Genomic DNA, 6,050 nt, shown 5'->3' with positions numbered 1-6,050 from the left:
GTGAACCTACATTAACACCCAAACGTGACGAATCCAACGTGTACGTGCAGCTCCATGTAATCTGTATAAACGGAGGTTGTTATGGAGAAAGTACATAACGTTATTTTATCATTAACACAGGAAAAAGTTAGCCTTAGCATGTAGCTACTTACTATCATGTGTGCTGATAATGTATCATATTGCGGTAAAGTAAAAGTGTATTAAACATTAGTATACTTAAGGTACATTATCAAATGCGCTAACAGTAGCCCCGCCCACAGCCCCGCCCACAGCCCCTGACACAAGCGGTTCTTAAGTTTAGACCAGCAACGTTTTGGTGCTACTTAAGAACCACTTTTCCTGGTTCAGAGCCGGTGCTTTGGCTGTCGAAAAAGAAAGAACTGGTTCTAAATTAGGCTCCGAACCAGCACTCAAACTGCCTCGGTGGAAAAGGGGCATAAGAGAGTATTTAAAGCCACCACCTCTCTAAGGTCAATCATGAACTATTAAGCGTAGGACGATCTCGAGTCACATTTAAAGCTGATCCATCTTTCCATCAACAGATTAGTGAGACGCTCTCGGAATCTCAATTTTCACCCAGCTTACAGAATGTGGGCAGAGCTCCGGGGTAATTCGGGGTAAAACTCATCTATCACAGAGAGCCTGAGAGAACATGGCTGGTTAAAATAACCAGAGGTGGACGTCTGCTTCTCTTAGGTCTGAGCTAGTTGTTTTCTCCTCCTGAGATGTGACCTGTAGGTAAGGTGTTGGATCAGATTTAGATTAGACAACATTGTGGTGCAGTGATACACAGTCAGGCAATAAAGCAAGAAATCTATCAGAAATGTGTGAACGACTCTGAAGCATTATGCTATTAAGGACACACACACACGTACGCACACACCAATACACACACACTACGCACACGTGTACACACACATACACACACACACACACACTACACACACGTGTACACACACACACACGTGTAAACACACACACACGTGTAAACACACACACACTACACACACACACACACACACACACACACACACTACACACACACACACACACTACACACACTACACACATGTACACACACACATACACACACACACACACGTGTACACACACATACACACACACACACACTACACACACGTGTACACACACACACACGTGTAAACACACACACACACGTGTAAACACACACACACTACACACACACACACACACACACACACTACACACACACACACACTACACACACTACACACATGTACACACACACATACACACACACACACACGTGTACACACACATAGACACTACATACACACACACACACACACTACACACACACACCTGTACACACACACCTGTACACACACACTACACACACATACACACACACACTACACACACACTACACACACATACACACACTACACACACGTGTACACAAACACACACACACACACACACACACAAAAAAACACGTGTACACACACATACACACACACACTACACACGCACACACACACATACACTACACACACACACCTGTACACACACACATACACACACAACACATACTACACCTACACTACACACACACATGCACACACACACACACACACACACGCTTCAGAAAGAGAACAACAATGCAATGCTCTCTTACTTTGTTCTTACATACTATGCAAACATCAAGCAGTCCGATCTAAAACATGCCATTCTGCCCAATCTGAAAAAATTTCAGTCGGTCCAATCTAAAATTGTACATAATTATGACTTTCTTTGAATTATAAGCACGTCAGATCTGAAACGGCACAAAAATGTAAATGTCTAATCTAATATGTTTTTGATCAGTATACTAACAAAATGTTAAACTATCCAAATTTGAAATGAAACAAATGTCTGATCTGAAATAGCACACGTTTGTGTTTGTCCGATATGAAATAGTATATAAATGTCAGTCTGTCCAAACTAATCTAGACAAAGGAAAGGCTTTTCAGACTGAAATGCTTAATATAGGAAGAAGGTGAGGAGGTCTATACTGTCAAATCTGAACTAATACACAGACCCCAGTCAGTCTGTAATACTACATAAACATTGTCCGAACTGATATAATACACCAATGTCAGTTTGTCCGATCTAAAATAGTATACAAATCCAAGTCTGGCCAACCTGATACAGCACCGATATAACTTTCAGTCAGTCCAGTCTGAAATGGTGCATGAACATTAGCTTGTCTGATATGAAATAGTACACAAAATATGTCCAATCTAATATAGTCTGTCCAATCTAATTTAATATGTCTATTGAATCAAATGTTATACTGTTATATTGCCTAACCTAAAATAACCTTCTCCAAACAAAATATAATTTTTGTCCAATTTAAGCTGTTATATCAGATTTTTGTGACTATCCAAAAATAAATAAAATAAAATAAATAAAAAAGTTAAATAAATAAAAAAGTTAAATAAATAAATAAATAAATAATAATTTGGGGGTCTGGAATAAAGGCACGAATCCAATCAAATTATATTTTATCTAACAGAAGATTAAAAGTTAATGGTTATAATATTTAAAAAACAAAGCCCCAAAAATATTTACACACCATATCGTTAGACACAATTTTCTCACATCTCTCAGCAAACCCCAGGAACGAAGATGTCCAATCTGGAACAGTTATGATATGAAAAGCTCTGATTAAGATTAGACAAGAGCAAATGCACTGAGTCAGTGAGTAGTTCATGTAGTTAATACTGTAGATAACATGGTGACATCAGTGTAATATATCACCCTTTTCACATTCCTTTATCATGTTTCGTTTCTCGGTGGCTTCTGCCTCCACATCTGTGCAGCTTACCTCAAGTCTCCGTTATTTCCTTTTCACACGAAACTATCGATCGCTCACAATCACACGCTGGTGATTCGCAGAGTCGGCGATCGGGTATCAGTTAACGTTTTACTGTATGCATTCGGAAGCTCATCAAAAACTAAAATAAATAAATAAATAAATAAATAAATAAATAGAGGTAAATATTACTACATTGTATAAAAACATTTTAAAGATTAAAACAAGCAGAAAATTAAAAAAAAAAAAACTTCCTGTCCTAGTTTCGGCTTTTCCCGTTAGCGGTCACCACAACGAATCATCAGTTTCCACCTAACTCCATCCTCGTCATCTTCTACTCTCGCACCAGTTACCTTCATGTCCTCATTTAACACATCCATACTGTACGTCTCCTCTTTGTCCTTCCTCTTGACCTCTGACCTGCAGCTCCATCTCCAACATCCTTCTACCAATATAACCATCTCCCTCCTCTGTACATGTCCAAACATCTCAATCTAGTCTCTCTGTCCTCATCCCCAAAACAGCCAACCTGAGCCGTCCCTCTGATGTGCTCGTTCCTGATCCTGTCCATCCTCGTCACTCCTAAAGAGAACCTCAACATCCTCATCTCTGCTACCTCCATCTCTGCCTCATGTCTTTTCCTCACTGCTACAGTCTCTAACCCATACAGCAGAGCTGCTCTCACTACTGTCTTCTACACCTTTTCATTGATTCTTGCTGACACTCTTCTGTCACACACACACAACACTCCTGACACTTTTCTCCACCCACTCCAACCCCCCCGCTCTCGCCTATTCACCTCTTTTCCACACTACCCACCACACTGTATGGTTGACCCCAAACACTTTCTTGACATCAGCCCCCTGTTCTACTTCCCTCCCTCTCGTTCATACACATGTATTCTCTCTTACTATGGCTGACTTTCATGCCTCTTCTTTCCAGTGCAGACCTCCACCTTTCCAGGTGTTCCTCCACCCGCTCCCTACTCTCACAACAGATCACAATGTCATCCACAAACATCATCATAAACTGAGATTCCTGTCTGACTTTATCTGTCAACCTGTCCATCACCGTAGCAAACAAGAAGGGACTCAAAGCCGATCCTTGATGTAGCCCCACCTCCACCTTGAACTCATCTGTCTGACCTACAGCACATCTCACTGCTGTCATACATATCCTGAACCACTCTGATGTACTTCTTTGCCACTCCTGACATCCTCACACAGTACCATAGCTCCTCATTCGTCACCCTGTCATACGCTTTCTCTACATCCACAAAGACTCGGTGCAGCTCCTTCTGACCCTCTCTGTACTTCTCCATTAAAATTCTTAGAACAAAAACTGCATCAGTTGCGATCTTTCTTTGCATGGAGGCTTACCGCTGCTAACAAGCTCCACTTCTTTTCTTAGACTAGCTTCCACTACTCTTTCCCATAGTGTCGTTGTGTGGCTCATCAACTTTATACCTCTGTTGCTACAATTATCTCATTTTTATCTCACCCTTGTTCTTGAAGATCGACACGAGAACGTTTCTCCTCCGAAAAGAGGCATTTTCTCACTTTCTAAATTAGTGTTGAAAAAAATCTAGATAGAAACTCCATTGCTGTCTCTCCTAAACACTTCCACACCTCCACAGGTATGTCATCTGGACCAACAGAATGTCCACTCTTGGTTCTCCTCAGATCCTTCCTCACCTTCCCGATGTCCTGCTCAACCATAATCGCCTCCTCCTCTGAATGCTGTCCTGTACTTCCTTGTTCCATCACCATGTTTCCTTTCCTTTTCCTTCCAGATGACACACCTAGCACCCTCCTACCTGTCTCCCTGATCAACACTGCTGTAGTTTCCCAGTCATCTGGAAGCTCTTTCTGACCATCCAATGCTTGTCACAGCTTCTGTCTGAATTCCTCACCTTCTTCCTTTTTCAACTTTTACCACTTGGTCTTCTTTTCTATCTTTCCTCTCCTCTTCTTCCTGACCACCAGAGACATCGTACACATCACCATCCGATGCTGTCTGGCTACATTCTGTCCTACCACCACTTTGCAGTCACAAATCGCCTATATAGAATGTAGTCTAGCTGCTACCTCCAACTCTATGTTCCTCTCTCTTCTGGAAATAAGTGTTAACTACACCCATTTTCATCCGCTTAGCAAAATCCACCACCATCTTTCCTTCTAGGTTCCTTTCCTTAACACCAAACCTGCCCATCATCACCTCCTCATCACCTCTGTAACCTCACCAACATGCCCACTGAAGTCTGCTCCAATCACTACTCTCTCCCATATGGGATACTCTCCATCACATCATCTCGTGTGTGTGTGTGTGTGTGTGTGTGTGTGTGTGTGTGTGTGTTCACTGCTGTGTGTGTGTGCACTTTGGATGGGTTAAACGCAGAGAACAAATTCTGAGTATGGGTCACTGTACTTAGCCGTATGTCACGTCACTCTGTAAGCTCTAAAACATTAATCACACACTCATCCTTCAACATCACTCCTACCCCATTTCTCTTCCTATCCACACCATAATAAAAGTTTGTATCCACCTCCGTCTCCTGAACACACTAAAAAAATAAATAAATAAATAAATAAAAGCCGGGGGGCACGGTGGCTTAGTGGTTAGCACGTTCACCTCACACCTCCAGGGTTGGGGGTTCGATTCCCGCCTCCACCTTGTGTGTGTGGAGTTTGCATGTTCTCCCCGTGCCTCGGGGGTTTCCTCCGGGTACTCCGGTTTCCTCCCCCGGTCCAAAGACATGCATGGTAGGTTGATTGGCATCTCTGGAAAATTGTCCGTAGTGTGTGAGTGTGTGAGTGAATGAGAGTGTGTGTGTGTGTGTGCCCTGCGATGGGTTGGCACTCCGTCCAGGGTGTATCCTGCCTTGATGCCCGATGACGCCTGAGATAGGCACAGGCTCCCCGTGACCCGAGGTAGTTCAGATAAGCGGTAGAAGATGAATGAATGAATGAATGAATGAATGAATGAATGAAAAAAAAGCCGGTGTGTTGTTTAGCCAAAGGTTTAAATACATGCTTCATGTTTCATGCTGTCCGTCATGTTGGATTGGAAGGAGTGACACTTAATAAGAGTAATAAATACCCTGATAATGATGAATATTACGTCTTTTACATTACTACAAATAAAACACTAAATAAATGAACAGCGGACATGAAACGGTCGAATCTCGTTAACCCAGAAATAAGGATGTGGA

The sequence above is a fragment of the Tachysurus vachellii genome, chromosome 9 (assembly GCF_030014155.1).
Source record: "Tachysurus vachellii isolate PV-2020 chromosome 9, HZAU_Pvac_v1, whole genome shotgun sequence".
In the NCBI taxonomy this organism is placed as follows: Eukaryota; Metazoa; Chordata; class Actinopteri; order Siluriformes; family Bagridae; genus Tachysurus; species Tachysurus vachellii.
Note: the sequence above shows the minus strand (reverse complement) of the source record.